Source organism: Poecilia reticulata, chromosome 12 (assembly GCF_904066995.2).
Source record: "Poecilia reticulata chromosome 12, P_reticulata-male-v2, whole genome shotgun sequence".
Taxonomy (NCBI): domain Eukaryota; kingdom Metazoa; phylum Chordata; class Actinopteri; order Cyprinodontiformes; family Poeciliidae; genus Poecilia; species Poecilia reticulata.
In genome coordinates, this window is record NC_088841.1 from 8,791,456 (window position 1) to 8,801,350 (window position 9,895).

General features: G+C 36.8%; 1 long non-coding RNA gene across 1 annotated transcript; it reads right to left on the reverse strand.

The window, feature by feature from the left end:
• Window positions 1-1,010: 1,010 nt before the first annotated feature.
• LOC103473394 (uncharacterized) lies at window positions 1,011-6,464 on the reverse strand. The gene is made up of 2 exons (XR_014090387.1): window positions 2,755-6,464; window positions 1,011-1,297 (listed from the first exon to the last, which is right to left on the reverse strand). It is a non-coding gene; the product is annotated as an uncharacterized LOC103473394 (long non-coding RNA).
• Between the last annotated feature and the right edge of the window lie 3,431 nt (window positions 6,465-9,895).

Below are 9,895 nucleotides of genomic sequence, written 5' to 3' on the forward strand. Positions count from 1 at the left end.
TACATTTTGTTTTTGTAATAGTAATCAGTATCATCAAACCATTAAAATTTCCCACTGTCAAATGTCTAAAATGTTTTGGTCACCACATGCTGGAAACGAAGCATACATTGACCGTTAGAGTCAAGTTTTTATTTAATTTGCAAGACAATCACAAATACCAAGTTGCTTGATGTACAAAAGTTTAGAACATGAGTTACAAAAACAAGTTCAGTAAACAGGGTTCTGAGCAGATTAAACTAAAGTTAAACCTGAATCAGAAAGTGTCCTAGAAGAACCTTCACACATGATCCGAAACATACGACGTGATCTAAAACAAATCAAAACAATGAGATTGCATGGACAGACATGGCTTCCAGTGGATTTCTGCCCTCATACTGATCATAAGATCGTATTTCATACATAGAGATTTACAGTCGTCTCCAGTTCAGGCAGATGTAGCTGAACAGTCTGTCAATGGCAATATGATGTCAAGACAGAGCAAAGTTGCTAGAAAGAAAGTTTCAAATTATTTGGCAATGGCTAAATCAAAACATTTCATAAGCTAAATTGTACTTGATTAAAACCAATCTGGATGTGGATAAAGCAAAGTGCAAAAATGATTGAAAACAGGTGCAGTAAGAGTCTGGAAAATCTTGTGAGGGAAAAAAAAATGGCTTTAGTACAATTGCTGACAAAGAAACTCTTAAGTTCTCCTTCAATGAACTTCTGAAACATGAAAGTATTTCGTTATGCCAAACGTAAATTCTCCAAGTTTTGACTTTGCACATGTTTTTTTAAACTTCAAACTTTTTTTCACATTTTGTCACAACCATAAAATTATTATTCTCTTAAATTTTGTGAGAGACCAACACATAGAGGTACATAAATGTGAACTGGAAGGAAAATGACGCACGATGTGAAGTGTGGCATCCATATGTATAAACCTCCTCTAAGTTAATATTAAACCTTTTAGGGCACATTTTCACAAACCCAAAAAGACAAAGAACCCAAAAATGCAGGCAGACACAGAGCATGTTTAAAAAGGTTTATTCTCAACGTGCAACTGGTGGGAGTTGGAAAATCTCTGTAGAGAAAGAATACAGTTTACGAGCCATAGAGAAGGCAGAATTTGCAAACATTAAACAGAAAAGCCACTAACCTTTTTCTGGACCAGGATACAGGCTTTGATCTGAGATGGATGTCCCTACATGCTTTTTATCCTTTGTGAGCATCCAAAAGAAGGTGACCGTCTCAGTATCCAAACACTTCCTTTCCTGCCTGCAAGCTGTGTTGTTGCTTACACCTCTCTTGAGAGGAACTAGGAAGCAGAGGGTGTACAGGATGATGTCACAACAGGTAACGAAAAAAAAATTTTAAAATAAAAAAAGCATAGAGCAGGCTTGGTTTGGCACACACAAGTCAGAAGACACAGCAGTAACAAATTCAGGATCCAGAGGGATAGAAGTGAGATGGGCTAGAGTCACAGACAAAGACGGAGGGATAAGACTGTTTATCCTAGGGCTTGGTAAGGCTTGGTGGTCAGGGCACAGAAACAGAGTCGATGCCCAGAGATCAGACGCTTGGCAGAAGTCGGATGAAGGCAAGAGAGAAGAATCCAGAGCACAAAGCTCTAATGAGGAGGTCAGACAAGGGCATGGAAGAAACGCTGGACATCTAGTGGGGGGGCGTTTTCAACAATCAGGCACCGACAAGGAGGCAGGAGAGCGCTTAAACAGAACAGATCATATGTAGGTGAAATCATGCTGATTGCAGCAGAGGAGGTGTGCGTGACCAGGGAGGAAAAAAGGGTGACATGTACGTATCAATGGCGATTTTTAAGCTTTACCACAAATTTGTAGCATACATGTTAAACATGTGCAGTGATGTGGGCTATTGGAAGCCAAGATTTTTGCTTGAAAAAGGAAAGGTAAATAACAGACACATAATTCATATTTAATGTTGGTACTATATATTAAAGTGATTTGAAGAAACTAAAATAAAAACAGTACTCCCCATATTTATAATCTGCAGACAAGTTTGGTTAAAATATGATAAAGTGCACTTAGGATGTTCAGCTGGTTTAGTCGATCGCGATATAAATAAAAAAAGAATAGAACCCCCCCCCAAAAAAAGGAAAACATTTGTAGAGGCACTAGATTGAAGGACGGTTCACATCATGTACACAAGTACCATTTTTGATCCACAACTCCAAAAGAGCAGGAGCCATATGCGTCATGGTTACGGTCCAAAAATTGAATGTCAATATAACAAGAACATCCATCCATCCATCCATTTTCTTGACACCCTTGTCCCTCAGTGGGGTCGGGAGGGTTCCAATCCAGAAAAATAGTTGTAGTATATAAACTGAATGTCCATATAAAAACAATCCAGGTAAATAGCCATATTCCATAAACTGAATAATAAATCAAAGATGAGGAGAATACAAGTCAATATTTGGATAAAATCAGGCATATATACTTCAAGATATATAATATGCATGCATTTCAAATTATTTACAATCATTCAATACATTTTACTTTCATTTTCTAAATAAACTAATATCATGGATGCCAAGTTTGATCTCTTATTAAATACAAGGATCATCCACAGCAAACAATAACACAATAAATCAATGAAAACACAAAAGAAGTAAATGCAAAATGAATGCCAATACCATCAGGTTAGCATAAGGTGTATTTCAATGCTTCTCCCAATGAAATACGCTACAATGGTAGCTACCAGCAACATGCTAGCAGCATAAACAAACTGACTCACCAATTCCATGCAATACTCCAGCGCTCCAAAACAACGCCAACAACAGCAGTAGTCAACATTTCTACATACAGCCTCATGTATTTAAGTTGAAAGTGAGTTCACTATTAAACATGAACCAAATAAGCATTTGTTTTAGACGGCCCAAACGCAGCAACTCCAGCAACTTCCCACTCTGATGATTAGGGAAAAGTAACATCAGCTTGTGAACATGAACCCTTTGCTACCACATAAACAAGGTTGTGTTCAAGTAATGGGGAGAGTGGGATAAAACGGTTTCTAACCTGGAATAAACACTCAGGGTTGGACTTTGACGTGAGCCATTCTACTGCTGGCTACATCCTTCTGGAAAGCAAAACCTTTACCCAATTCATTCCCTATTTATATCAACTCCGATCAGCTTTTCTGTTCCAGCCCAAAATAATATCCTCCCACCGTGGTACTACCACCAAGCACCAGACGTCAATTCTGCAAGCATTTCTGTATATATTTAATATTGAAATGCAGTTGTAAATCTAAATATTATGGAGGGCATGTGGACAGAAAAATTATATGAACGTGTATATAATAATGCAAGCCTTGTCAGAAAAGAAAAAGTTCAAATATTTTGATAAACATCTCACATTGACCATCTCAGAGAATATCGGCTGCACTCAAAGTCTAACGATTTAAAGTCATCAGTACTACTAGACCCTTAGGTCTGACCCCCATTAGAGACAATACTCACCATCCAACTGAGTTGAAATTGGCACTATAGGAATAAGAGTAGACTTTCATGAGTGTACAGTTTCCACAGCTTTGATGAAGCAGGGCCTAAAGTTTTCAGGCTTGAATAGGTCTGGTAATCCATTCCTAATGGAGCCATTTTTCTCAAGATCACATCTAGTTGCACTAATCCTGACTGGAGAGGAATAGTGGCAGTGGCTTCTCGAGACTACGGTGCTGACATTTCAAAGTTATGATGTGAATTGTGGCACAAAAACAAAAACGATTAATGAGATTTTAATTTCAAACCTAATAGATTTTTATTTCCTGGAGCTAGCGTTGAAACACATTTCCATGTTCTTTTACTAAGGCTTGGGATTCCTCTGGACTCCGACACATTCGCTGATGTCTTGAGAAGTAACAGGTAGAAGAGTATGTGGATTTCAGGAGGATGGAAAATAACAAATTAGGTTTTGACTTTCGACTGGCCTTGGTCAGATACTATCAGCAATTTAGTAGTGAAATGTGTAACTGCATTAATCCGAATAAAGATAAATCAACAGTGTCAAAGGCTTTGAGAGTCCAGTGAATCCTAATGACAGTTCTCATCCACAAATGGAGAACAGATATGATAGAGAAGCTGCTGGTATGCCAAAATGTCTCTTTTTAAAATTTTATTTGAAACTTCTTCATTTTTCATTTTTGCAAGGTACGTTTTCGAAATAATACTGAGAAGACACAAAATTAACACAAACAGTCAAACATGGTAGTGTGAAGGACTTGGACTGCTTTGCTTCCTCAGGACAGAAAATACTTGTTATAATTGATTTAATTGCTCTCTACCAGAACCTCTAGATGCAGAATGCCCAGCCTTCACTTTGTGACCTTAAGCTCAAAATCATTTGGACAAAGCAGCAGCACAATGATCCGGCGCACACCACCAATCCATCTATAAATATCTGAGTGGCATTAAGTCTGAACTTAAATCTTATTGAGATTCTGTGGTATAACCTCAGACAGATTACGATTACAATTCCTGCTTGAAAACCCTCCACTGTGGCTGATTTAAAACTATTCTGCTAATAGAAGTGGTAAAATAAAACAACAACCTGATTGCCAGTTATTGCAAACACTTAAAATACCTTCTCACGTCGGGTTGGTTTGTATTGCTTTTTTGCTTAATGAATGAAATAATTATTTGAAAGCTGCTTTTAATTATTATTCAATATATTTTTAAATCCAGGGTAATGTTCGGAAACATCTAAGTGAGATAAAAATGAAAAACGGAATAAATTTGGGTAAAATATGTTGCTCTTAGAAGAAAGTAAACACCACTGTTAGACTTGTTCATCTCTTGTTACAGAGCAACATTGTTGGAATGAGCTTTGATGAATATTTAAATAATCTCCATAGTATATGAATTCGACTACTGGATTATCATTTGTAGAAGAAGCCATTTTATTACCAATAATTGCTGTTGATGCAAAAACTGTTGATTTTCACATTCATTGACTTTATTTATTTACCAGTATGTTCATTTTTAGTGATTTCTCCAATTTAATAATTTTTTTTTTAGCAGATTTCATTTTGAAAAGCAGAAGTGGGATTCTGCTTTATTTTTTTTTATATTACCATTTTCCAGTTGACTTTCAGATGATCTGTTTTGTAATCTGAGAATTTCACACAACATGCAGAGCTCCGTCTCAACAGGGCTACACAAAGTCCTTCGTCCCCCTGGTGGATTCAGATTGAAATTAAACACATGTTTATCTCAAAAGGTTATAATACAATAAAAACGCATTTTAGAGTTAAAAAAAAAGCACCCCTTTTCAATGTAAAACTTAATTTTTTGAATGTTTCCTCTGGTACTTTAATGATTTAAACTCCAAATTGTTGACGTAGAAAAAGATCCACATTTGTGATGTTCACTGATGAAACTTAGCTATAATTTGCATTTGGATGCACCAGGTCAGCATTATCATATAGTGAGTTTAGAGCAGAAATTCTGAAGAGTGACTCCTGGACCTTTCTGACCCTCACTAATGCCGTGCCTGAGGTAACATACAGCAATGAAAATATGCAAAACCTGCAACCTGGGGGTGTGTAATGACCACCAGTTATCATATAGCTCATGTAAAAAAGGGCTACAGGCCACTCAGTATAAAATGGTCCAGTTCATTAATATCACAATAGCTGTAAAGCTGCCAGTGCCACTCTGTCCTTATCCCACATAAAACTGATTTGTGGTAGCTTCAATCTGCCAGCCCTCGGTCTTCTTAATGATCATGAGATCCATCACACTCATTTAATCAGAGCTGTAAGGAAAGCAAAGAAGATCTATGAGGCTATTGTTTGGTTCAATGGGTTCTTTTGTGAAGGTACTCTCACCGTCTTTCTCCTCTCCTTAAATCTAGATTATACAGTCTAATTTGTAATTTAGAGCATGCAAAGTGTCAATTGTTCCAGGAATGTTGATGGTAGTGGTGAATGGAGATCCTATTATCTCTCAGTAGAGGTTAGGGGAAGAGTAAATGCAATAGTCTATGTTCTTAATGTTAGTGCTGATGTAAAAAAAAAAAAAAAGTTTTCAGGTTTATAATACTTAATAAAACTGTTCATACCCAATTAACTTTTACGTTTGGTCACATTAGCACCACAAACATCAATTATTTTTACTGGGTTTTTATGTGACGGGCCAACATAAAGAAGAGGTGATTGCAAGATTGATGAACAACATGTGGGTTTGAAAATATTTGAAAATCTAAAAAAAAAAAGGAATCTGAAAACCCAAATTAAGACACACATTTTTTCCTCACCTTTTGTGAAAAAACTCAAGCCTACATGGAAAGCATCAGTCATCAATTTTCAAAATTTGCAACCCATGTTGGTAACACTTTATTTGAAGGGGGGTGAATAAGACTGTCATGACACTGTCATAAACATGACATAACACCTGTCATGAACATGAATAAGCCTTCATGAATATTTATGACTGTTGTCATAAAGCGTCATTCGGGAGTTTTTGACACTTTTAATACAAAGTTGACATTATTGAAAATGTCTTTGTTATGACAACTTGACATTAACCAATAAATCATTACTGTTTAAACTTTACCTTTAATAACATAAAGTTACCTAATTTTTAAAGTGCAATCAGTAATACTTTTATAACAAATTTATATCAGTAATGATTTCTTGGTTAATGTCAAGTTGTCATAAAGACATTTTGAATAATGTCAACTTTGTATTAAAAGTGTCATAATTTACTGAATGACGCTTTATGACAACAGTCATAAATATTCATGAAGGCTTATTCATGTTCATGACAGGTGTTATGTCATGTTTATGACAGTGTCATGACAGTCTTATTCACCCCCCTTCAAATCACAGTGAACTTTGACTGATTCATTGTGAAGCGTTCTGGCAATATGTTTAATGACTGTCGTATCATTGGAAGTTAAATCTATACTCCATTGAACATATTCCTCCAGATTTGTCCTGCAGCTCCAATCAGCTCTCCAGAACCATCTCCACAGCATGTTAGTGCCATGGCAAAATGTCCAAGCGGAGGGAGATTGTGCGTTTAGGTAGAGGTACACCCTGCCATGTTGGCCAAAAAGTATTTTCATCTGATCTGACCAGAGAACCCTCCTCCACCTGTAAGTAGCTACTACATGGTTTTTTTTTTGGCAAAATGCAATTAAGACTTTTTTGTGGCTTTCTTTTAACAATGTCGTTGTTTTCTTAGTGAACTGCAGATTTCTCACAGTGAATGTTCTTGAATGTTGTAAAATGAATGGCAAACAGTGCACAGCGCACCAATGTACTGTTGTTGCGTTTAAATTCATGTAGGACAAACATCGTCGTGTGAGTGGATCCTCTCCAAAGACAAAGAAAGACAGCTGGCAAGAGCAGGACTCTGGAGTTTGATTGGTTGACGATGTGTGGAAATTCAAGTAATGAAAGGTGGTGCAAAATGACTTAGAGATTGTGTGTGTGACATGTTCGCTTTATATTTTACCGCTGATCATTGACGTAGTTGTGATTATGTGAAACCTAACTCTAGTTATTTTTTTTTTTACTTTTTTCCCCTCTGGTGATTTGACCATTTGAGAAGGCAGTATCTAAAACAGGTACAGTGCTGAATATGGCAGAGACAGATGGATGCATTGCCATTTTGGAAGCTGCTGCTTTGTGTAATGACTTGAAGAAAATAAACAGACTTTATGTGCTGTGCTGTTCAGTCAAGTCGGAGAGATGTCTCCAATTTTCCACACTACACCTCTCTGTGTAACAACCTAAGAAAAAAAATGCTTCATTTGTATTCCTGTGCCTCACACATGTAGTATTTTTTTTGATACTTTTGCAAGCAAATTGGCAGGAACGACTGAATTCATTGTCGATGTTGTCATAGGTATGTCCAGCCTGTGTGCTGTGCACCTGGGTGTAGAGGGGGCATTTGCAGCGTTGGTGGACTCAAGTCCCAAGGGAAACGTGGAGTTCACCGTGCAGTCAGCTGTGCATAATGAAGACGCAAGTGGAGAGAGTGGGAGTGGCATGAAGAAAAATGGAAATGTCCGTAATTCCTCCATTTGCATGGCACGAAAGTCTGTCTCATGAGATCATGGGAATATTCTGCAGGAAGATTTCCTCTGTTCAGAGAAGCTGCAGTGGAAAAAAACTACAAACAAAACAACGACAAAAAAACCCAGGAATTTCACGAGATGTTTTGGCAGTTAATAAACAAAATACAGATCTAAAACCAAAGGCGAATGACATGACAATAACAACTATTTTCAAACCAAAAGACAGGTGGACACATGGTTTGTTTGCTGCTTTTATTTCTCAGTGAAATAAATGAAAATGTCACTTTATCTCCTGCACTGTGTTATAATAGAAAACTGCAATTAATTTCAAAATGCCAGGTTCGATTCAGTTCAGCAGAGTGTCGCCCACAGGATGCTCGGATTTCACTGTTACCAAACAAAGGAGATAATTTATTATTATTATTTTTATTATTATTACTACTACAGTTTTTTTTCTCTCATGTTGACCTAGTTGTGTCTTTAATAAAGCTATGATTGATTCATTGAATTATCAGAGCGAGCCAATAACGAGGATTTTCTGAACTACCCGAACCAGCCGATTTGAATTATAATGAACGATTATTGCCTCATGAGCACATGAAGCTGATCACAGGAAGATAAAGGCCAGGCTTCAACATAACCAAGGACTAAATTATTCTTAAATTCTTTCTTGACCAGAGGACAGAACAAATGTTTCTCTTTTTTTAAAGTTTTATCTAATTAGCTGAAAAAGGAATACTTATTACTTATTATTACCATTTTGGTGTGCTTGATCACGCTAATGCGAAATTGTAATGTTTAATTAAACTGACTCAAAAGATTCCACAATACATTGATAATGGAGTGCATGCACATCCATCACAATGCACAAAAGGATTTTCAATTCAATTTTGGTGAAGAAATATCAACTTTTGAATATTACTTTTAACACCTGACATGCATATGTCTGTAGTATTTAGTCAGAAGTTGACCTGTCTGATGAAGCTAACCATTGTTAAAGAAAAACAGTAGCATTTCTACTACACATTGTTTTATATAGCCTAAGCCACACAGTTTGTAGTTAGGACAATAACCTCAATAAAACATTAATTTAATTAAGCCTGCGTTTCTGTATTTGATATGTGGGTTTAATGTTTTCCAAAATAAACATTTTGATATCTTAGATGTTATGTTTTCATTAGCTGTAAGTGGAAAATCTGCCATGATGCCCAAACACAGAGCCAGGTAATGCAGGAGAACAGACAAAGAGATCATTTCAATAAACTGAGTGGACAGGAGAGCAGCATGAGAACCACAGGAGGATCTGACACTGAGACACTGAAACTGGGGGAGTGTTTACACCGGGGGACTGGATTGCTGGATGCAACACAGAGCGGATGGAAAACACAAGTATACAAAACAAGAAAACAGAGACTCTGAGTTAAAATAACGATTGATGTTGATATAATTAGGGCGTTTGACACATTTTAATCTCCATTGGCTTATGTGACCACAGAGCAAGGTGTGAGAAAACAACTTGAATGGGAAATTAGTTAAAAACAAAAACATGTGACAATCCTGGTAAACTAGGAATATCACAAGACAAACAAAAGCGCTGATGTTGTTTACCTCAAGGCAAAATGGGGTTAGTTTTTCAGCAACACTGCCCAGTAAAAGTCTGCAACAAGGTTACGGTTACCATCCATACTCAGCTAATTACCTTACGTAGGTGTTATGATGTCTCTGTGCAGGCATGCGCTTGATAAAATGGAGAAGTAAAAGACAGAAGCAAAAGGTGAGAGTGGCGAGAATATGGAAGACGAAATGAAAAAAAAAAGAAAAATACTTCCCACTTCAAGTCAAACGCCTACCTT